At 40.1% G+C, this 25,034-nt stretch overlaps 1 long non-coding RNA gene across 1 annotated transcript in view; it reads right to left on the bottom strand.

Annotated features, from left to right (window-relative positions):
* LOC143695772 (uncharacterized) overlaps positions 1-17,767 on the bottom strand; it is a 47,304-nt gene extending 29,537 nt beyond the window's left edge. Inside the window, exons 1-2 of the long non-coding RNA XR_013185306.1 lie at positions 17,629-17,767; positions 16,482-16,593 (exon numbers count right to left, since the gene is read on the bottom strand). This is a non-coding gene — a long non-coding RNA (uncharacterized LOC143695772). The remainder of the gene's footprint in view (positions 1-16,481; positions 16,594-17,628) is intronic.
* Positions 17,768-25,034: the final 7,267 nt, after the last annotated feature.

The following is a 25,034-nucleotide window of genomic DNA, read 5'->3' as shown; positions in this document are numbered from 1 at the left end:
CTCTTGCAGGATGCTATATTCCTCACACCAGCAGTTTCATTCATCCACAAAACATCTCTTCTCAAATAAAATCCAGGCAATTTTGGAGCATGGTGCTGAGCCATGTGCCTGGAGAGACATGCCTCACTCTCTCTTGCAGCACACTTAAATGGGCAGCTGTCATGGGACAACCAAACTCCTTACCCAAGTCTGCCACCAGGCACTTTTGTACCTCAGAGAGTTCCACAGGATTGTTCACAAAGAACAGTTTAGTTGAGGTTTGTCTGATCCAGCTTAGGACTTCTGTAAGGCACTGGGCCGTGCATTGATGTCCTGTTACAGTTAACTTCTTGTAAGAAACCACACTAGACTTCTGGCTTTGCTCAGTTGCCTCAATTAATATAGATATACATATACACTTTTAATATAGCACAGAGTGTATAGAAAGTATATACACATACTATATGTATATATCACCTTTCCATACAGTTTACTGTTACAGACACTTGCTTCTTCTGTATCTCAGACAGATCAAGAGGGATTTTTTCCCCTCAAGGAAGGGGAATATTTGTGTATCTAACCACATTGCTGCTGCCCACTTCACTGAGTTATTGCTTTTATCCTCTCAGCTCACAAAAGTGTACTACCTAGCAAAAAACCAGCAGACACAGAATTTGGAAAAGAGGGGTGAGTGGTCCTCTCATCTATATTGGAAATAAAATCCCTGCCTACTAAATCATAATGAGTGTATGGATCCATTGCCAAAGGAGAGAAAAAAATTCAGATTTATGCTGCTTTGTTTTCTCCTAGTGGAAATATTGAGCTGATTGAACATGAACTTCTAAAAATAAATTTGAGCAAATCCCACCAGTATTGTTACAGACAGACTCCAACTTCTGTAAAGAAACTGTTGTCTTTTCAGTCCCTCATATTTCATGATCTTTCTCCCAGTGGGTGGGAAACACTGTGCTTACCGTAATGCCTCCCATGCTATAGCAAATCTGCCAGCTGTCTCAATGTATGCAAATAGAATTATGTGCTGAAGCTTACACTGCCCTTTCTGGGGGGCTGCTCTTTGGCTGTGGATGGCCTCTGACTTCTCCTCAGACAGCAGGCAGAAAGCCTTGCAAATTTGCCAGCAGCTCTACCCAGCCTCTTTTAACCAGAGAATACACAGACCTACCAAAACCTTACTCCTACCTGAAACCTGTGTATCATTACACTTTGCAGTGCAGATGGGGCTACAATGTGGGGAACTCACCCTCCTTAAGGTAAATTTACCATTCAGCAGCCCTTTGCCGTGGAAATAAGGAGGTTTACTCTCATATTAGCTACTGAGGTAGATTGGAGGCACAACTCTTGGACATTACTAGCCAAGAACCAACCTAAGGATGGCAAAGCTGAATGAAGCTATCCTGTGTCCCTCCTGTACTTCTTATGCTAAGGCATGCAGCCTAGGAAAGTTAAATTTACTTATTTCCTTCAGAAGTCCTTCTTACTGTTTATCAATTCCATCCAGTGAACACAGTAGGTATTCACTGCATTTTACTTGTCCTCATGAATACCAGCCACAGCTCTGCCAAAAAATAGCTTTATCCAAGTAAAAACCAGGTGCAGTAGAAAAGAAACTTCTGGGAAGCTTTAAGAAGTATTATTGCCCTGGTTAAAAAGGCATCTTCAGCTTATAGATATACCACTCTCATTTCCCTCTGAAAAAAATGGATTTGTTTGCTTATAAACAACACATTAGGCAGAATATTAGTATACTTACAAGATTAGGCATGCAGAAAATAGCTTCAAAATTAGATTTGTCAATAAATACTTGGAGAACAAGAGCAGCTTTTTGGCAATAAGTTGTCCTGGTGGATGTTAGTCACATTTCTATCCAGAGATGAAGGATAATGAAGGTCATTGTTGTATACATTGATTCAAAAATGAAGGACTTTTTCAAAGTTACAACCTGCAATGATACTGGAGGTGAGCCTTCAAGCAATCTCTCCTGCAGCCCAGGGGCACAGCTGTCAATGAACAACCTGGTGCTCTTGGCACAACAGCCCCTTCTGAGGGCAGGCCAAGCTCTTGAGGAAAGACACACCATGCTGCCATTTCTGGCTACATTTCAGAGTGTGTGGAAGCCCTCTTTCTAAACCCCAAGTGAAGTCAAAAAAACAACCTCTCACCTGCAGCAGCTATGACAGGAGATGAGGAAAGTTGTGCAAAGCCAGCTCCCTCAAAGCCGCCCACCAGGGCACCCTGGAGGAGGCCTCAGCTTGCTTTCATTTCAGGGCACCATCAAAGAGCGCAGATAATGCAACTGTTCAGCATTTACATTCAGGTCACTCTCTTCCACACCATCCAGAATGTTTTGCCACTGCCTTGGTGATGCTGAGTTCCACCTCCATGGCCCTATCTAGATTCTGTGAGTATTATGGTGCTCATTAAGTAGGACCATGTACTGGTGCTTCTGGACAGGCCCCCTACCAGCCATCATGGAATTAAATCCAAGACCACACAATGCATACATTTAAAACCAAACAAAACCCACATAGGCTTGAGAAGCACTCCTTTGAGAGTCTTTCTTTCCTGTACTTCTTGATAAACATCTCTTTTTTCCCCCCACCACTGACTAGCAGTGACCTTCGCAATATTTGTCAGACCTTAGAATCAGATGTTCAAAGATATGTAGTAAAATGGTCAAAAGTGTTTGTGCTTGCTGCTGCATTGTCCATTCCCTGAGTATGAGTGTGATTAACAGATGGGATGGCTCTGCTCACACTAACATGCACTGCCTATGCTTTTACCTCCTCCAGGCTATAAAACTATGATCTACACACCCCAGCTTTCTGTGCAAATCTGAGGAGTCCCGTTTTTCAAAATAGGCCTGTAACTTTTAAATATTTACTTTTGACTTAAAGCTAAATAAATCAAGTCATAAAGCAAGTAAAATGCAACAATTTGCCTCTCTTGTGTCAACAGAGTACATGATAGCAAAAAAGCCTATGCTCAAAGAGGAGGGTGATGTTTTAGTTCTTTTCCCCCAGTGACACAGAAATGGCTCTTTGTGTATTTTGTCAGGAAAGTCTACCCGAGTCACACCTCATTTAAAATGATCTGGACTATGAAACTCAAACTGGCTGCCAAGGGAAGTGCAAAAGCTAGGATAATAAGTGAAGTCCTCAGAGCTCCTGGGGAAAGCATCAAGTATTTGGAAAATAAACAAAACCCAAAAGATAGAGATTCACTCTGGACCCATGAGGAGGAATTACCAGAGGCCTTTTTTCCTACAGGCATCATTGTCCTTGGCATCAGCCATAGACACTTGAAGGAAATTTTGCAAGCCTTTCAGACAACACAGAGGACCATGATGTTTGAAATGAAGGCTGCCCCACCTAATACTTTTGCCTTCATTGAGTTCTGATTTTGTTTCCATCTAATTCACAAATCCTGATATTTTTCATGCATTGCCTTTTAGAGGACTAACAGATCTTGCCATTAGTGGGAAGGAGTTTAATTTAAAGCAATATAAACAGTGCTGCACAGCTGAACTAAAAGAAGTGGCAATTAAAATGCATCTGCTATGATGGAATGCATTTTAATAAAGATCTTCAGAATGACATTAGAAGTCATGCATAAAGTTTTATTCCTTATGCATGGAGTAACATCAGAAATAATAAAAAATCTTGGCAAAAATAGGAAACATGGCATTTGTAAGCCTGAAAGAACTATGGTACTGCAAAAATTTTATTGCAACAACAAGAAGACAAATGTCCCTCCTTGATAGCCTTTTTTCATTTGAATCAATTTAGTCTAAATTTGCTTTTTCTTCTGTTAAAGGTCATTCTTTTGTAAAGTGATTTTTATAATTGTTGTCATTCTAGATCATTTATGTCAAGTTTTGGCTAGATTAATCTTGAGAGCATCACTCTAATGGATGATTAGCTAATAGATTCATATAACCATTCAGGCACAATACTCAGTCAGAGGACTGTCTACAGCACAAAACAAAAATTAAGAAGAACTTCCCACCTTTAGGTGTGGAGCTATCTCTACTGATCTCTACTCAAGGTCTTTGAATGAGTGCTGTCACCCTACTGAATCATTCTGTCCATAAATTATTCTCCACAGATTTTTTACTTTGGCTGTGTGTATCAGAAACAAGGCATTCTTTGAATTGTTCTGGGAAGCAGGCAAGGACAAATGTTTCCACAAGGTTGAAATGGTCAGCTGGTCCTCTGAGCTGATTTCCTGTTTAAGTATTTAACCCACAACATAGCAAATAGGAACTCCAGGAAGGCACATCAAAAAGCCAAACAAAATTAAATCAGCACACTCTGCCTGCCAGCTCTCTTCCTGACCTGTGTGTATTTGGCTGAGTCTACCAAGTACAGTAGATGAGTGTTCAGTATGAGATGTGAAATCGTGGTACGACAAAATTCTCCCTGGATCTGAGAATGGAAGTTGCCACAATCCTCTCCTTATTTATGCTGGGGTGTCCAGAGAGGCATTCAGTCTTTCTGGGGCTCAACCTCTGATGCCATTTTTGAGAGTATGACTGTGCCTGGGCCCAAAGTTATCTGTGCTAAGCCCTCAGAATCTCGGTTTTTGCCAGGTTTTGTATCCCCTCTGAAGATGAAGTCCCCTGCTCATAATTGGTCACCACCTGGTAATCTGTCCGTTGTTTCAATTACACTGCAGATGTGCATCCAAGGCAAATATAGATGGAGGTATCTTCAAAATTAGCATTTCTCTTTCATATGTAAAACCTGGAAATTAAAACTGCTCCACTTTAAATTGCACAGAGATGTTTTGCCACTTTTTACTTGATTTCAGTGACAAACTCATTGGAGCCAAGTAACTGGGTTTTTGTGGCAAGGTTTTTGCAGCAGGAGGGGTGCTACAGGGCTGGATTCTGTGAGAAGGCATTGGAAATTCCTCTTGCAGCTCTGAGTGGAGCTCAGACTGGAGCAGCCTGTTCCAGAGAGACTACAGTCTGTAGAAGGAACCCACAGTGGAGTAGTTCATGAAGAACTGCAGCCTGTTGGGAAGTTTGGGAAAGACTATTTCCTGTGGGACGGACCCCATGCTGAAGCAAGGGAGGAATGTGAGGAATCCTTCCCTGAGAGAGAGGGAGAAGCACAGATGGTGTGATGAACGAGCTCCCAGAGGAGGTAGAAAATTTGAGAGTGAAGCTGTGCTTGAGAAGAAGGAAGGGGTGCAGGAAAGGCCTTTTCAGATTTGGTTTTAGTTACCTTAATCCTACTCTAATTTGATTGGTAATAAATTAAATTAATTTTCCCCAGGTCAAGTATGCTTTGCCTATGACAGTATTTGGTGAATGATCTTCCCCTGACCTTATTTGGACCCACAAGCTTTTAATTTTATTTCTTCTCCCCTGCCCAGTGAAGAGGACAGTGACAATGTGATGATGGTGGGCATCTGCTGTCCATCCAGGATCAACTCACCACAAATAGAAAGATTGAAAATAACATGCCATGGTTCTCTGAGTATTAGGGTAGCAATTTCTGGCCACATATGGACTCCTTGTGGTGGCCATTAGTACAATATTTCTTATTGTACTCCACGCCCTTATACAGGGTGGATCAAGTGCCAGCTGAGGCAGTTCCATGTTAAAAACACCCCAAAACATTGTACAACAACACTGATGACCCCATTTTGAGATTTTTACCATCAAACACACTGGACACTGGATTAATCCTTAAGCAAGTTAAGAGCTCAGTTCAGCAATGACTTGAGCTGTAAATCAGCAAATAATCTCACTGAAGTGAGCAACACCATTTTGTGCTTATGGCTATGCACTAAGCCAGGCACTTGATCCCACCCCTATCAGAGTACACTCTGACATGCCTGGCTTTATGTGCTGGGCCCAGCCTTCCCATCAGCAACACTCTATTGTCAATCAGTGCACTTGGATGCATGACTTTTTGCTAACCTTATGAAATGTCATTTTTATTTTTTCTACTTTAAATTCTGGTATTTTTTCCACACTGCCTTCTGGTTTTTGAACATTGTGAGAGCATTTTGCACATGTTTTTTGACTGTTTCAGTAACCACGAGGGTTCAAATCATGCTATTTTTGGTTATAGTGGTGTTTAAGTGAAAACTGGGGATCCTGTCCAGTTGCCCAGTTTCAAAGGCTGGGTTTTTAAAAAAACAACAATAAAGCCACAAAGCCTGTGATGAGATCATGACATCTGACAATACAGGGTGTGATAGCTGTGAAAAAAGAGTTATTCTCTGTCACACTGGTAGGAGATAAAATCCCAAAAATTTATTAGGAACTACATATTTTGTTGCTCAATATTTCCCACACAGCTACCACAAAATTCCCCTCTGGTTGGGGGTGGGCTGTTTCTGACCCCTTACATGGCCATATTTTCTCATTTATTTTTCACTTCCCTTCCTTCTAGCACCTACTTAGCCTGTTTCCCATTTTTACATTAAGAAGACTGAAGAGTTATCAAAACTTCACCTTCCTGCCTGTCCATAACCGCATAAATTCATCAAACCCATAAATTCAAGGCAGTAGTGTGTACATCCTGCCTGAATGTAAAGAGCTTTCAGCTTTCTGGACATGTAGATTGAGGGGTGGATTTTTCTTTTTCTTTTTCTTTTCTTTCTTTTTTTTTTTTTTTTTTTTTTTTTTTTTTCCCCCCTACTGGACTGAACGATGTTGAGATGCTGCCACCTTCTGATAGACACTTGAGCTGCCAGTGGGCTGCAGAAGCACATTCCCCCATTTCCTCCAGACTTGTAAGTTGATTTATACTGATCCTCAACTGCATTGCTGCAATATATAACATGACAAGTTAAACGCAGTGCCTGCCAAAAAATCTTGATAGGCTCAGCTTTTGTGCAGAGGCACTTGAAAAGACCATTACTGCTGCCATCCAACTAAAGTATGCTCAATATTTTTGACAGTGAATTATCTGAACAGCAGTTTATCTCAATGTTCACTTGGTGTTATAACAATTTAAAGATGAAAAAGATGGGAGAGAGAAAAAAGAAATAAAAGGAAAACCTGGTTTTTTCCAACTACAGAAAAGTGGAATTACTTTTTCTGTGAATTTTAGATCCATTCTGTACTTGCTCCCAAATGCATTTCAGAGCACACACATATCAGTGGGCTGATAATTAACATAGTTGTAGATCACATTTACTTTTTGTCATTTTCTGTCAAGATCTTATGTCTTCAAAAATCCACCCATGGTTGTATCTTCTCAGATATAGCTTGTGTGGGATCTTCAAGGCAGTGGCTTCAAAACTGAACCAGTGAGGAACAGATCTGAGTTTCCCATCTGCCTCTCTGTAAGGCCTGTGTCCTGCTCTCTAAACCTCTTTAGAAGATACAAAATCAATAGCAGCATGACTGCTGCAGTGATACAATGCAGAGCCCCATCTCAAGAAAGGATCATTCTCACTCACTCCTTGTTTTTTGCAGCTTTATGCTCAGGAGAGCAGAATATATTTTCCACCACTCTATTTCTGTAGACCAGAAATCACCTCTGGTTGCAATGCCAAGACTGTCCTAAGACCATTCTCAAATCTCAAAACTGACCAAAAAGATCCTTCTGCTTATTTATGATCAAGTACTTGCAACTAAGTAAACTTTTCTAGCTGAAATGTATTATTTAGGAGATAAGGATTTGAGTCAAATAAGATGTTTTGCAAACTCTTGTAAATTTCATCAAATTATTCTGGCTTCATAATTAAAATAATTGTTGTAATAATCAGAATACTTTGGGTATTTTCTAAACCTAAGGCTTTGATTTACCAATCCACAATTATTTGCTAATCTTAGTTTTCAAAGATTGTTAAAACTTCAGAAAGTTTTTTTTTTCAGTTATGCTGAAATTCTCATCTTATTTTTGTTTTCTGAAACTCCAGCTGAACCAAAAAAACATGTTGTCTCCTACTGAGCACTCAAAAGCACCTTAGCCAGAAACTATCAGCAATTAGTGGCTTTAAGGTAAAACATCCCCAAACCCAGAAAACTCCAAAGGAAGTGACGTGATGGGAGCAACACCACAGTGTGCCCTCTCTGGTTGGTGTGACATGGCCAAGGATAAAGTCAGGAGGGGCCACAGGCAGCATGGTGCCTCAAAGCTGTGTGCTAGGGACAAGGGGCTAAACCAGAAAATGGAATGTGGGCTTGCAGTGTTCCTTAAGCTGCTGCTAAGAGGTTTGTCAAACCCAAAAAGGAGGGCAAGTGCCATGTCATTTGGCTTAAGTTACTTAGGCAGGATCTGCACCTCTATATTTAGGGGCCCATAAATCAAAAGGAGTGGCAGATTACTGGCCTGAGCTCACTACACCAAACTCTGCCAGAGTGTCTTTATGCATTCATACATGAACGTTTCACTCCTCCAGCAATTGAACACTTTCTTTGCTCTACCATAAACATTACTCAGTGATGTTATAATTCATTTCTCTACTCTACTGGATAAAACTGATTTGTTCTTCAAGCCATTTGTGGTTCATTTTCCTAAGTAGTGAGGTATTAACAGAATCATGAGCAAAACAGGACAACAAACTTTCATGTATTGGCTATATTTCTTTGGCCACATTAAAAGTACACCACAGTGACCAAAATTCCACACTTAATGGCAGTGCAACACAGAATGATTTTTTTTTTATGTGAATTATCTGAATTAGGCTACATATTCTGGCCTGTAGGAAAGCTTTCAGCAAAAACTGAGCGGGAGACCTGAAAGCAGCTACAGAGAACTAGAGAGGAAGAAAAATCCTCTGATGCATTCTAAGAGACATTGTGTCACCCAAAATGAAGGCACCTGTTTGAGTCCAAGAGAGAAAGATGAAAAAGATGAAAGAAAATAAGTAAGGCATATTTACTTGAACTTCAAAAAATTTGATCTTATCATGATATGAGAACAGGAGAATGTAGGAACTTTGGTATCCTGATCCAAATCACTGTGTAATTATGTGTTCAAAATAAAAGTCAGTGATTACTGTTTCACAGACATAAGAAACATCTTGACAGCAATGAGTAGGCATGATAAAGTAGGTCAAAATTTCTACTGCTCTCTGCAGGCTATGGCAATTCCTTGGGGTCAGTGGAGAAGGAGAGACCCTTTCTTTGTCAATACTATGTCATTTCTGAATTACACTTCAATTGTACACACTGTGTAATTTAGAAAAATGGTGGATATTCCACTGCAAACCAGATGACATTTTAGAAATACAATTTGACATGAGTCTTTATTTTAAGAGCAAGTTCCTCCCTCTGCTAATGGCTGGGAGAAATTCCCACCCATGTCACTTAGTCTTATCATATCAGCTCCACCTTCCAGACCCTTTGTCATCTTGGTACTTATGGCAGCAATATATGGTGCTGTGACCTACAGAGCTGCTACAAAACTAGTTTAAAAATTGTTCAGGAAATACCCCTGGGTTTCAGAGAAATGTTTTAATTAACTACAGTCAAATGGATCACAGTCTTTCTATTTCTTAATCTAGCCATGTTATAAATTATTCTCCACCTTGCCAGTGATCAATCTGAGGGAGGCAGAAAGAGAGGTTCATCAGGACTTTGTGATCATTTTGAGCTCAGATGCCAGCCAGCCTCTGACTGCCTCAGGGATTCTTTTTTGCCCATCACCCCTCAGCAAGCCTCCACAGAGGACTTCACATCCTTAAGGCAGTTCCTTTCTTCACAATGTGGAGACACAAATATCTTCTCCTCTTCACCTGGTATTTCAGATCAATACCTTGTCACTTCATTCACCGGTTGCTACTTTAGCCTGTAGTGAATTTTCTGGGGTGTTTGTGCTTTTTCATCCCTTTCTTTTTTCTTTTTTTTTTTTTTTATTAGTATTTTTAGCTCATTCATTCACCTTTCTTGCACAGCAGTGATTATCTTCAGTTTAGCTCTCTCCTAACTCCATATATCACTTCATTACCAGAGATTTCTTAGAAATCAACCTTAGCACTCTGAATAAAAACACAACCTGGACTTTGATTTCTGGAAAGTGCTGTTCTATGGGATGTCAGAGTACCACAACAATGAACTGCTGTGTGATCTGCAGCCGGCCTTTGCTCAGTGCCTTGAGCAGTATTAGCTCTGTTTTCTGATTTTCCATTTGGACCCTCTTTGGATGCTGCATTTCTCAAATGCTGGAACATGTTGCTAGAGTGTAAACATTGCAATACCAAAATCAGCTGCTCCTCCATCTGTAACTATCATTTAAACATCCCATTCCTGCTATGCAAGAAGAAGAAACATTGGCAGATTTGAGGGGCATCGTTAGCAGTGCACTGCTGATAAGAACAACTTGCATATTGCAGCTAGAGGTGGGAAAGCACTGCTCTAGTGAGAGGTCCCTTCCCACAGCCATGGCTTCTGCAGGTGTCAGCCCATTCCAACTCTGGTGTTTTGAGTTTTTTTTAATTAGGACACATAGTGCTGAGAATTCATACTTAGAAAATGAAAATCAAAGTTGCTGGATGTGTGTGAACTTGGAGCCACCAACACAGGTTTGTGTGCAAAGGGACATGGCCTCATGGGCCAAAATGTGAACCAGGTTGTTTTCATCCTCTTTTCAGAAATCAAGGTAATCAGTCACCTCCTGCTCCTTAGTGCCTTTTCTGCTCATGGAATGTGCCAGTCCCTTACTACCCTTACTTTAAGAGAAAAGTTAAAATCATTCAAATCACTGAAGAATCAGGTGTTATGCTGAGGATAGCCATGAAAGTAGGTTGGGAAGTAACATCTAGATGTCAAGTTTCTGACAGAAAACAGATGATAAACACATTGGAACACAGATACCATTCAGGCCAAAATGCTGTCCATATTGCCAGGAAAGAACTTTGAAAGAAAAATTGTTACAAAGATTGTTTTAAACTAAATCTTTTGTCTTAGGTGTGTATGGGAAGAAAAGAGATATTTTTCTTTTTCAGCTTGAAAAAATGTTGTATTAAAATATTATAAGACCTTTGACAGTATTTCCTAAATCAAAGATTTTAAATCTTTCATTTGTGCAAATTTTACAAAATGAAAGACTATACTGAAACATGTGTTCTGTGTTGTATAACTTGCTACTACCTTTTTTTAATTTGTTTTTGAGTGGGTTTTAACTTAATAAAGCTGAGGAGGGTCTACCAAATTTTACTTGAACAAACAGAACTTTCATTTGAAAACTTGGGGGAAAAAATACTTGAAAGAACCATTCATCCATGCCTATGCAAACCTTCACTCCATCCACACTAACAAGCAAGAGGATGCCAATATAGAAACACAGGCACTTGGCTCTAATCTGAGTGAGACTAAGAGGACAAACAGTTTTTTGTGAGGAGAGGACTGCCCATGAGGCATTTCTGTAGTACAGATGCCTATGCATACTAGGGTGAGCAGCAAGAATCTGGCCTGCTTATTTGAACAGCAGTAAGGTAAATACAAAAGCAATAAGATAAAATACTATTAGTTTTTCACTCCTTTCCCCCCCTTTCTTATTGAACTTCACTTTTCATTTTCTATTAAGGTCAACTGGGCAGGCTTTTCTGAAACTCCTATATGTTGAAATATAAATAAAATAAACCAAGGAGGGGCATGAAAAGAAATGACTGGTCCTAATGAGTGTAAGTTTATACTCTGCACTACAGAGCCAACAGGAACATCCCAAGGCAGGGTCAGATACTGAGGGGGATGTTTACAGCCCCACTGACATCAGCTGAGGGCTCAGCCTGGCTGTGGAGCCTGGTTTCTAGCATAGCAGTAAGCGTCGGCACGCTGCCTCTTGGCTGCTCTGCGGCATCTGCAGAGCAGAGATGCTGCTGCACAGAGGTGGCTCCAATGCTTTCCCTTCTCCATCCCTCTCCTGATGAAGCACCCAAAAGGCTCAACATGAAAGGATGTGTGTGGCTGTCCTCATCCTCCATCAGGCAGTGAGAAGGAAGGGGGAGAAAGGAGGGGGAAAGCCCTTCATCCCCATGCGTTTCTCTTTCTGCCAGCAGCTGATGGGGAGTTGCCACCAGCCTTCCCATTAGAAGTTTACAGAAAAGGTGAGCTCATCTCATTTGATTAGGACTGTCACCATCAGACAGTGTTTGCAATTAGTCCACGCCAACCTTATTCAGGCTTTGGATGCCTTTCAGCAGCGAAAAAGGGAACACTTGAGCTCCATTGAATTGGAGCGTGGCATCTGCTGCATGCTGGGGGGAGAGGTTGGGGGTCAGCGCTTGATTTTGATAAAGCGTGCCAGATTAATTGTCTTCGGTAATCCTGTTTGTCATGGTAGATGTGCAGAGAAGTCTTTGTGGCACAGCCTGACATATGGGCTGGCCGGCTGCTTGCCTATTCAGTCCCTCCCAGCACATGCTCTTCACAGTTGGCCTAGTTCCCAGCGCCTTGTTTTCCCGGGGAGCCAGCCTCCTGTGCCTATTCAGCTGGCCCCCTGCTCCACAAACAGGCTCCCTAATCTTCAGGCCTGTCTGGGCTATTCAAAGTGATTGCATTATTCAAAGAGATCAAGAAAGAGAACGGGGCGGGAGGGGTAAGCGAGAGAGGGGGAAAGAGAGGGGTGCAATTTGGAAAAGAAATAAGCAGCCATGTACTTCAGGCAGAGCTCTTCAGGAGGCTGATTATAGTCCCTCTCCAAATCTGAATCTATCGTGAAATTATACCCTGCCTCTTTGTAAAATAAATGCTAATAAGAGGTAATTTGGACCCTGCTGATTATTAACTTCAGTGGAGATGGTCTTTTTACCCCATGTTTTGTTATGAATTCTTGCATTTCTCCCCCCTGTTAGGATCCATGCTCCACAGCAAAGGAAGAAACAGGAGAGTTAAGGAGCAGGACAAATGTGGCATGACAGAGGATAGGGGAGCATCTAGCTGGGCAGACCAGTCTGGAGTTACTGAGAGACCACAAGCAGATCAGTTTCCTGAGCATGGATCCAGCACACCCATGTTCCCACAGCTTAAGTGCAGAGTCTATCATGCAGATGTACAGCCACCTTACAACAGCTTGCTTCCCCAGGGAATGGGAGAAGGGAGATGGTTCTAAGCTGATGTGAAAAGGAAACAGAAAGAAACAGCTGAAACTACCCTTACCTGGGTTTCCTAAATGCTATTTGATTATACATTTAATTACACACTCATAAATCTTACTTTACAAGAGCTCTTAGGATGCATAGTGTCTTGTTTTTTTTAAATGGGAGTAGCTTTGGAGAGATGCTGAGAATTCAGTATGTCAGTCAAGTCCTCGACTTCTACCTAATCTATTTCAAACCCCATCTTGACTAGGCTAGAGTCAAGTCTTCTACCAAAGAACAATCTTCCAAGTATATGTGTAACATATCAATAGGAAAAAAAAACACAAGCCAAATCCAAAACCAACCAAGCAACCCAGCAAGAAAAAAACCCAAACAACATCCATCCCCAATTAAAAATAAAGCACACAATTTCCTTCTCTACATTTTTGCTTTTTTATGATTCAGAGAAGCAGCAGAAAGAAGCAGATGCTGCTGAAATGTATGTCCTGTATGAACATGCAGAGAACACACTGTGTCCTGTTCATAGATTGCTCTGACCCAGAGTGCACATACACCAGTTATTTCCTGTACCAAGGACGTGGTGGCATTAGTGTGGTGTGATTTACATGTGCTGTATGGTCATCTGGCAGATCTTCACTGTCATCTGCCACATTTCAGCCAATGTTGAAGAATTCTCTAAACCTCTGCCTGATGCACTATTAAAATTTGGTATAGTGTCCTGCAAGGAAACAACTAAAGCATTGAAGAATGACAGGGAGTATCTAAGTTTAAAAGAACTTTCTTTGATATTTTTTAAAGCCAGTTTTACCTCTCTATGCTTCTCCCACAATGTCTTTAGCATCATCCTCTATCATTGCCCAGAATTTTCTGATTAATAGCTTGACAGATCAGTTCCTGGCTTCTCCTGAGCCCTAGAACTTCAGGCAAGCTCATCACAGTCACATGCTGTCTTCTGCAAAGGCTCAGCACCACCCAAATGAATTCAGTTCAACATTAAGGGAGCCTTTGAGGCCATTAGGCTTTTGCTGGGGGTGTGCTGAAGGAGAGGGGTGGCATGCTCAAGTCAGCAATCTCATTCTTAACCACAGTTTAGTTGTTGTAGCAGAAGGATAGCTCAATTTATTTTTGCAACAGTGTTGCTATGTCTCTTAGAGATATACAAATCTTCATCTTCAACAGCGCCGTTTTTATGGTCAACTGAAAAAAGGGATTTTTGTAACTCTGAATTTATTTGTTAATATATCTGCAACATTATAGTTTATTTCCCCCTAAAAAAAACTTCAGAAATTCTATTTGTTGCAGACAAATAGATTTATTGGAAAGAGGAAAAGCATTCCAAATATTCATGTTCAAGGCAAGTGTTTTCCAATTCCCTGAGAAACTGTAAGTTTCATCCATCCTTGGAAAAAATATTTTGATCTAACATATGTTTGTAAAGACGATTATCAGAGAAATTAGTAGAACCTCAAAATTTGGTTTTAATACTTCACACCAACAAGTTCATTCAGAAGATAAAATTTTAAATGACCATTGTGTCAATTTTTTTCCCATAATTTCTGAGAAGAATGAGAAAAAATATCAGCAAATAATCCAAACTAAATTGTTGTCATTCAGTGAATTTGAGTCAAGGTGAAGTGGTCACAGCACCAGCCTTCCAGAGTTCAAGAAACATTTGGATAATGCTCTCAGGCACATGGGGTGGGGTGGTCTGGTACAGGACGAGGAGAGCTTTTTTTATAATGATCCTTGTGGGTCCCTTCCAACTCAGGGTAGTCTAGGGAATTTTAGCTATTCAAATTATTCCAGTTACATTTTAAATAGACGTGAGCAATTTGAAGAATACCTTAAGCCTTTCTTAAGAAAGAGGGAGGAATCTTCTTTCCTCCAGTGTCTCTGAAAGTTGGCCATGGGCAGGTGGCAGCAACAAATAGGAGTTTCTAATACCAGCCATCCCTGATGCACTTACATCTCCCTTTTCCTCTTGTTTAAATCCACAAAGATTTACAAGGAATGAAACATCTTCTTGCTTTAGGGATAGTTTGAATGATTTCTGTATTTTTAGCAACCAAATGCACAGCGAGAGATTCTTCAAAAATTATTTCCTTGTGAATTTAGCAAAATCCTTTAATACATTTTGAGTAATGCTTGCCATGTATTTTGATGGGAATCAAGGGCAAACTTCTGACTTACTGTGTGATCTAGTACAGCTCACATAGATAATAGCAGGGAAGCAAGGGAATGAGCTCATCAGTGCCCTCTAACTTGCAAGTTAAAGCCAAATGTGCAACATTAACAGACATGTAGATACTATATTGAGATATATTTCACAGCATCAAGCAGTTTTTAGAAGAAGATGGTTGGAAGAGGTTTGAACAAGGTCACCTCTCAAAAAATAGCTGTTCTCAGTTGATAAGTAAATCATAAGTAGTGTGTTTGTGTCCCTGCCATCTTCTTAATACTACTGTTCTCCTTCATACATTTTGCAAAATTAATTTTTTATTTCTACAGGGAATAAACTAAGTTCCAGGTCCTTCCTGGGTTCTTGGGCTTATTAGTTACCAAAACCATCCAAAAACTGTAGTTGAACTGGGGAACACATGCATGTCGTTATGTTGTATGACACAGTGACACTGGTAGGAAATGAAAAACTGTAACATGTATGCAGTGAAGGGTCATTGACATAAAAAGAGCCTCATGTTACTAGAGACACAGCTATTATTTTCTGCTTTTCTCAGTACATATCTACAATTCTATTTCTCTGGAATCTTTGAAAAGTCCAAAAGTAAAAACAGGAATTGAAATGAATCAAGACCCTACAAATTACACTACCTCTTCTATTTTTGACATTAATACTTAAGTACCACACCAAAGAAAAACTAAAATTATATTCCAGCCTTATGACAATTACATCATTTGCCTGACATCAGGTAAGAACTAGTCATTTGCATGATAAAGTCCCCAATGAAGACACAAATAACTCCCTGTATTATAAACAGATTATACCATCTGTATCTTCATGAAAGCAATACGTTTTATAGTAATTATATGTTTACAAGAAGGAATAAATTTGGACTGACCCAATTCTTCATTACTGTGAATCTATATCCCTATGAGTAGCTAAGAGAAGTGCTGCTATCCTGATATAGGAGATTCACTACATTCCTGCTTTGGAGACTGAGTATATTTCTGTATCTTATTCTGTACCACACTCTTAAGGTCCTGTATGGAGTGGGGTAATGAAACAAAGAAAATTAAAGTAAAACAATCAGAGCACAGGAGAAGCTTTTGCTAAGCAGGGAATGTCCTTTCATTTGTATCACTCACAAGATTAGTGAGTTAGAGAAGAACAAATTAATCTCAGCACGCTGTTTTCCATTCTTGTTCATACTTCCATTTTAAGGTCAAAAAGGTCCCAGTCATCTCACTGAACGTGTCAGGAGTGAGAGCAGGTCTAGGGTTGTAAGGACACTTACCTTTGACAAGTAACACAGTTGCTCTGGCTGAGACTTCTCCCTTCTCCTTTGGTCCCTGTGACAGCAGTGTTCCTTGATCAGTAACTTCAGGGTGAGCCTCATTGTTCCAGCACTTGAAAGAAATACATCAGAAAGATTTACAAAATACACAGGATAAAGTAAAGAACCAAAAAATGATGACACATAGAGTAAATGTCAGCCTAATGTTCTGCCATTCATGTTTAAAAATAATCCTGGGACAGAAGCATGTGTTTTGGGTTGGGATTCGCCTAATTTAATTTCAATAACCTAAAAGTCAAGTGCCAAACTAAAGCTCAGTTTTAGAGCACACAGAATACGCAGGAGGAGCCACCATCTTCTCCAGAGGGCAATTAGTTCTGTTCTAAGATAACTGATCTCAAGTTTAACCTCTGGAATGACACTTTCTTTATTAGATATGAGGGGTAAAAATGGGGAGTGTAGTTCAGATGGATACATTTCAGTTCAATGAAAACCTCCTTTAGTGTTACCAGTGGAATTTTTTCAGGCAAAAGACATTAGGATTTTATCTAACTGTTATTACACACTTCTATAATGCTGTGGGACCATAATGTTCTCCATACTTCATAGAATAGAATGTTATTCTGCCCAATAAGGACCTGATATTTTCATGGATGCAGTTTTTATTTTAAAATAAGCTATTAAAGTAAATTTCTACGCACTTTTGTTATTTGCTAGAAAATAAAATTATTCTCCACAGAAATGGCATGATATTTTTAGTATGCTCTGGTTTAGTAAGACAGGTTGCACCATTCAAAGGAGTATTTCAGATAAACTGACCAGCCATTGTAAATGCTTTCCAAGAGGGAGAAGCGAGAGCAGTGGCCCCACAAGTCAGAAAGTAATGCTAATTCCTCTGTGGGAGAAGGCTACTGAATCTGCATCACCATAAAATCTGAAGTGCAATTAATGGGACTGAATCAGGAGACATGCAATTGAGTATTTTTTTCCTTACTGATACCCACCCTAGTACTGGAGTGGGCAATACAGTCTTCAAGGAATCAAAAGAAAAAGTTGTCCACTTATTGCCAATTTATGCAAAAAAAACGTGGAGTGCATAAAGATTCTGTCAAGCTAAGAGAATGTTCACATGTAGAACAAATCTTACCAGTGATCAAGGAATCTGAAAAGGAGAATTTATCAGTCTTTTCTGGACAAGGTCCCTTTTAGCCCCTAGTCCTTTTCTTTCTGGCTTCTCTATTTCCCCTTCCCTCAGTCTCTTCAAAGCTTCCAACCACTGTCATCATTTCCCGTGTTTGCAAATGGATAAGCACAGGGCCCTGCTTCTCAGAAATCCCCTGCAATCAGCTGGCTCACTCCAGCTCCCCACCCCCAGCCCACTGCTCTCCCCTCCACTGTGCACAATGTCCTGGTGACAGGTGGTTGCTGCTTTCTGTAATTCTGGATACAGCTCCAGTCAGACTCAGTGGCCTGTGAAAAAACCTAGAGCTTATGAAGAGAAAAAGCTCTGGCTCTGAAAGTGCTGAGACAGGCTGGTACGGGGACTCAGTACAAAAAGCATTCAGCACAAAAAGCCAAACCCAAATGAAAAGAGCTGCTGCCAGGATCATCACGAGGTCCTCTGCTGCACAGATGTCTACTGAACTAAGCTGAAACTGATGAGTCTTTTATCACAGCCCCCATCCCCCCTCCCTGTAGATACCCACAGCAAGACTCAGCTGCCTGGCTCAATTATTATTATTCCAAGGGACACAGTATATGTGATAGACATACGACACTCAGAGAATTAAGATAGGACTGTCTGGCAGAATTCCTCTTTCTTTTTTTTTTAATTTCCTTTTTTTCTTTTTTCTTTTTTCTTTTTTTTTTTTTTGTTTTTCCTAGTCTGCAAAAAGCTGATTCGTTAGTTACAGGAATGGAAAAGATTTGGGTGCACTATGGTAGCAGTAGAAGCAGTGTTTTAGCAAACATATTTCTTTCAGTATACTCAAGCAGGAGAGAGCTAACACAGGTGGCCTCTGCAACTTGGTACTTACATGGGTGCTCTGTGGTTTACTGCCCCCCTTGCATCATTTTGCCATTCCAGTTAAATAGAAACAGGACTGTTAACTGTGTGTTAACATGCTCAGTCTGATCTGTGCACATTTTACCCCTTTACCTCGTCCTATGACTGAAAGTTTATTACACAGTTTCTTCCCTTGTATTATAAAATGGGTTTATAAATTCTGAGCCATTTGCAAGCTTGTGATGGGCTATATCTCAGAAAGAATTCAGCACCTAAAAGCCCTTTGCTCTCCAAGGCTCAGCTGATGTTTACTTTTCAGTAAGTCTGAAGCACATGCTTATTTCCATTGTCGTGTTATCAAACATGGGACATAGACTTTGTCATGTCAGAGTGCCTGTCAAACACCTGTTAATTCCTCTGAAAGCAGCATATAAATCAAGCAAGGGCAATGGAAACTGGGCACTCAGCACCTTATGACCCTTGGCTATAGAGGAGAGAAGTGAGTGAAAGAGAGCTGCCTCTGGTTACTGAAGGTGCTGCAGTTTGCTAAAGAACAATTTTCAAGAAATGTTGAACAGGCAAAACATAAAGATCCCATTGTTTATATATTAGAACGGACAGCCTGAGGGGTTTTTACTTTAACCATCTGCCTTCCAACTTTTACATATAAATTCTGCTCCCTAATAAATGTTTAACACATTAGGAAATATATATTGCTGGAAAGAAACCAGACCAAACTCCTTCTACTTCACAAGGATAAATTAGCAAGTGAAAAGCAAGACTTTCCAAACCCTCTTTTGTATGAATACAATCATTTAACTTAGATTTTGGAAAGTTGAAGGTCTAGTCACTAATCTACTGACTCCATCACAGAAGGGTGAATTTAATTTAGGAACTGCTGGCTCCAGCACTGCACTTAGTTATACCAACTTGAAGAAATTTATGTGATAATCCTTTTTATTAGCATATCTATTCTTTTTTTTGAGCCAAACAGCAGATCAACCAAACAAAAGATGTGCTTTACTGGCTAAGAAATTAGCCGGCTATCTTTTTTGGCTGGACTGTTCCCTGCTTTATCTTCAGTGGGTGATGAGACATATAAATCAGTGTCTACATGGAGAGGTGACATGCTGTTTACACAGCAGGCTTGTATTATCATAGCAATCATATATGGGTAATAAATTAAACTGCATCAAGAAGTCAAAGATTTGCCCCATTGGAACAAGGTCTTTTTTCTTATAGTTTTACCAAGAGCCTGATAAAATGTACAGATCTCTCCTGTAAACTGTACCAAAGTATTCAGGTTTGACAAAGTTAAATGTAAAGTTAAATGTAAAGCATTTCTCTGTTGCACTTTAACTGGCCTTGTTGGAAAGTTTAAATCTTACATGTAGCCCTGAGATGGCTTCATGAATCTGCATTGCCTTGCAAATACCTGCTGCCTTTGCAGGCAGGAATAAGGAAAGACTTTGTGACACTTTGTCCACCCAAGAAAGGCCTCATTGTTGATAAGGGAGGGGGAAACATGAAAGCAGCTGGACAAGACCAATGCATGTGGGTCTGCTCCAAAGGGGAGGGTAGGGCCAGCTTCTCACCACTGGCTTGCTCCAGAGATTGCCTGGGTCATTGGTGATGTTGGTTTGGTGAGTCCTGAGCTTCTGGATCATGACAAATGATGCAAGTGTAGCTGCTGTGTCCTGTATCAGCTGTTGTTTTCAATTTCCTAGTTAGTCATCAGAGGGATTAATGCAGACAGCAACATGGGAACCTTTTCTCACAGACAGCTACTTGTCTCTTGCTTCCAATTCCATCACTGATTTTATTATGCAAAACTCAGAGAATCTCCCTCAAGAGAGGAAATATGTCCTTTTGCAGAGTATTTTAAGAATCTTGTATTAAGGAAACAAAATATAAGCACTATGGAATTTAATATTTCAGCAAATAAAAGCATATAACTATACTTTCACCTCAAATACAAATATTGGAAGGTTTTGGCCCATCTTCTTTTTTTTTCTTTGGCCATTTCAACAGGAAGAACTCCAAAAAATATGGTGTCTTTCTGATTCAGCACAAGGGGTTTGTTGCTGTTTAGACTCCTGTGTGCAAGCAATACTTGATGTCATTGGGCCAAATTTATCCCTGGATTAAGTGTACTGACGTCAACATAATTACAGTAGGAATTAATTTGCCTCACTGATATAATTTTCTGGATCCTATATCTACTTCCAAAATGTAATTACAATCCAATTTCCTCAGTCTTTTATTTTGGAGCTAGGCAGCTTGAGTTTCCCCACAAAAAGACTGGGCTAAGAGAAAAAAGTATCTCCTGGTCACTTACCTGATCATTGTTGTTGGTACCAGCACAAGGGAGCGCAGGCTCACAGGTTTTGCACTTTAAGTGGAAGATACTTGCATCTTCGAATTGCAGATTAAACCCAGCCCAGGAGATTCACAGTCCTGGTTTAACTCCCCTAATTTTCTTTTCACAGGTTTTGGTTCATTTACTTTGACAAAATACAACATAGTGATTGATTTTGCTGGGAGTTTACTGAGTGTCTGCACACCATGAATCTGCTGTATAGTAATGCCCTTCCTTGGGAAATATTGACTTGCTCTGTGCCATTACAAAGGATTACTGAATCAGACAATATTGAGCAAATGTTTATTATATTAGGTTTTAACAGTGACTTTATTAATCAATTCACCAGCTGTCTCACCACTTGCACCAGATCCAGCTAAATACAAGCTTTTTAAAAAGTGTATCTTGTTACTTTCTAAAAGCTTCCGTATCAAACTCGGTAATTTGCTTGTACACAAAAATGTACAGATCTCATTAAGAAACCTTCAAAATACTATAAAAAAAAAAGAAATAAGGGTGTTTAAAATAATTATCGAGGAGACCCATTAAGGCAAGCATGAATTTCCACCTCTTACAGCAGACAAGTCTGAATGTGCTTTCAGCTCAGCCTTTTCTGAACCACATTAACCACCATCGTGAATGTCAGGAGAAGCTTGAACTGAGGTTTTGCTCCCACTTCATGGCAGCATGCATATTTATTCGTCAGGAGGGAAAATATTAAACAAAATAAGCCTGCTTTTCTTAATAAAGGTGTTCTGTAACTCCTTACTTCTGGCTCTCATGCATAAAAGTGTAGCAATCCAAAGCAGAATTACTACAAATAATAGAAAAAGTGTATGACACCCAGAAGGAAAAGACAGGAAAAGACTGTGTGAAGCAGGAGAAAAAAATTGAAAAAAAATTAAACATTAGCAATTACTCCATTGTTAGAATAATCCATTAGATATGGCTCACACCAGATTTGCCCATTTCTGGGATAACAACAGTAACAGATTATAGTCATTTCTCAAATACCACATTTACTATACCCAAGCCACTAATATGCAATCTACAGCAGCAAATTCCCCACAAGGAGAGAGCAGCCATGCATGAAGCCATCATGGTCTGTGATGCCCCAATTGCACCAGTTGGAGAAGGGCCAGAACTCTTTAAAAAGAGGGGCTGCATAGGGCCAGTCACAAAGGCTCAAGCTGAGATCAGCTCTGCAAGGCCCAACTGTGCTTGCTGGTTGAAATCCCCTCATGGCATAGATTAAAGAAATGCTGATGTTTATGTTAAAGAGAAATGCTAGCCCATGTTCAAAAAACCCTTGGCATATTTAAGATTTGTCAGTTTTAGCTGTCCTGTGGATTTGTCTTTCAGTTTTATCTTTGAGTCTTTTAGACATGGGGCATAGCTTCCTGTTCTAAGAAGTGCATATTCCCCAAATCTTTCTCAGATGTTTTTGTATCCTGACTCAGTGTTTCTCTAGATAATGGGATAAGAAAGTAAAGCACTTTGGAGCAATCTTAGTGAATGTAATTTTCTTTATACATAATATGCCTATTTTCCAGGCATCAAACCAGATTTTAGGGAAATCATCCTCCTCCCCTTCTCCAGGTCCTACTCAAGCTGTAAACATGCTTCACATGGGGAAGCATGGCTGGCACTAGGCCTAACCAGATCACAAAACAATTTATATAAAAGTTTGGACCTGAACAGTCTCATGGAAGGAACCTTACTTAATCATCACAGAGATCAGAACTGGAACAAAATTTCCTGGCCCACAGTTTTTGGAGGTTACTTTAGGTCTCTGGCTAAAAGTTAGTCATTAATTTGTTGAATGCTTGGCCAGCATGCCAGGGAGAGCTCTCTGGATAACAGGTTTCAGCATGGAGGAGATTTTTCAGTGCCTGTTCTTGCAGCATAAGCTGAAAATGACACTAGAAAAGGAGTATAGGATCATATTTGCTTTCTCTGACAAATGGGCTCTTAAGCCTCTGGGAATTGAGACCTCCAACCCACTACGATAAGAAAAACAACCTCTATGAGCAGAAAGTTATGACCTTCTCTCTGTCTCCTCCTCCCTTCCCCATTCTCTTTCTGAGCAGATTATAAAACAAAGAGAGAATTTCTGGAGTTGTCTCCAGCTCCTGCAGAGTTTCCATGGACACTGGTTGCCTAAATATCTTTTTGTCTCTTAAGGGAGAAAAAGTATCTCCTTGTTTGATTCAGGGGGGTCTATTCCTTTGAATGGCAGCCCTGTCCAGTCTCACAGAAAAGATTACTGGAGCATACCAGAAATGTAATAAAATTGAGAACTTGTTTACTTGTCCCAAGGAGCAGAAGCAAACTGCTTGACTGGAAGACAGAAAGCTCCACAAAGTCACTAGGGCAATCTCAAATGTATTAATACATAAATTGATCTTGGGGTTTGTGTGTTTTTTTATTGGTTGGTTAGTTTTGGTTTTGTTTGTGTTTTGTTTTGTTGTTTGGGTTTTTGTTTGTTTAGGGGATATTTTTGTTTAGGTTTTGGCATTTTTGTGGTTTGGTTTGGTTTTCTGGGTTTTTTTGTGACATTGTTGGTTAGCTTGCTCTTTTTCTTGTGGTACTTTGTTTTGGTTTCCACTGTTTATGTTACACACTGTAAGTATGCCATACAAGGCAAATATGTCCTTTCCAACCACATCTCATTTTATGGCAGATTTTGAACATTTTGCTGTTACCATACACTGCATGAACAACAGTAGATTACAGGGATGGCAACCAAATTAAGAGTTGTACACACACAAAATCAACACATTTCCTGGGCTGAGATATCTCCCACATTTTGGGTGAGATGAGATGCTTTTACAAATCTTAGTACTTCATTTGATCACTGATATCTCACCAATCAAATTTTAATTATTGTTATTCAATAATAATAATAATTTGTCAAACTCTATTGCTCATAGGTGTGTAAATTCAGGTAGCTTTTGAACAAGCACATTAGAATTTGGCAAATTTTGCCAGCAATTACTCTGCCTCTAAATTAGATGCATGGATATGTTCCACTTTAAGTGTATCTGACATCTGTTGAGTGCTTTGGGGATACTGGCGATGGGAAGAGAGGCATAAGGTTAGGGTCATTGCCTAAGGGCAGCTCTAGTGCATGTTATTTCTTTGATCACATATTTATGCTGTGAGAGAACATAAAGGAGTCTATTCTGTGCTTGATAGACATATCTGAGTGTCATTGATGCTAGAGGACTCAGATTACCAGTTACAGCTTTGCACTACAGTCCTTTTTGTATATTAATTAGCTTGAGCATTGCATAAGGCTGTTTTGATAGGGTTCCTTAAAGCGTACAGTCTATATTACAACCAAATTCCTGTCTCCTTCCATGGGAGCCCTGCCTTCTGTTAACATTTTGCCGGAGGATGAACTGAAGGACTTTCTCCCTCCACCCCCTACAGAGCCTCCATCACCTCCACTTCATGTTTAAAAATCAACCCAGACTCTTGGCAAGGTGAGACGAAAAGCCAGGCACGGCAGACTAATGCAGAGTTTGTATTAACATTTTGACTCAATCTAGATTTTTACAATGGTTCCTGAAATGCTCTACCAGAGAAAACACCACTGAATTGTAAACAGAAAAACTGCACACAAGTGGCAGAATTTGCTTTACAGACTTTGTTATCTGTTAAATAAGCAGGAAATGATGGTATTAATGCAAACAGAAAGGCAAGATTTATCCCCAGAACAGAGGGCTGTAGAAGTCTATTCATTCAGAGACATTGCCCCTGGGGGTGCCCGATCAATGCAATGTTTTCACCCTCCACCACACCCAGGCAGAAATTTTTCTGATGACTTTTATGCTGCATATATATTTTGACTTCTGAAGGTTTTTAAAACTGGTGATAAATAAACAAATGTCATACATACAAACAGAACATACGCACCAAATATCACAGGAGCCTTAAATTTACCTATCTGGCCCCTGGGTTCATTTCAGCCCTTTTCACCGCCGTTTGCCCTGTCAGTGCTATTTTGTGGCCCAGCTCAATTAAAGGACAAATTCATCCCTGCACGTGTCCTAAGGGCCCTAATGAAGTCAGCTGTCAAACTCCCATCATGCAGCTGCTTGGCTGCAGGATCTGATGGCCACTTGTCAGCTGCTTCACCAAGTCAACCCCGGACAAAGGCCCCTTTTATGGGCTGCCTTTCTCC

Source organism: Agelaius phoeniceus, chromosome 1, assembly GCF_051311805.1.
Source record: "Agelaius phoeniceus isolate bAgePho1 chromosome 1, bAgePho1.hap1, whole genome shotgun sequence".
NCBI classification, from domain to species: domain Eukaryota; kingdom Metazoa; phylum Chordata; class Aves; order Passeriformes; family Icteridae; genus Agelaius; species Agelaius phoeniceus.
This window is presented reverse-complemented; position numbering and strand designations above follow the sequence as displayed.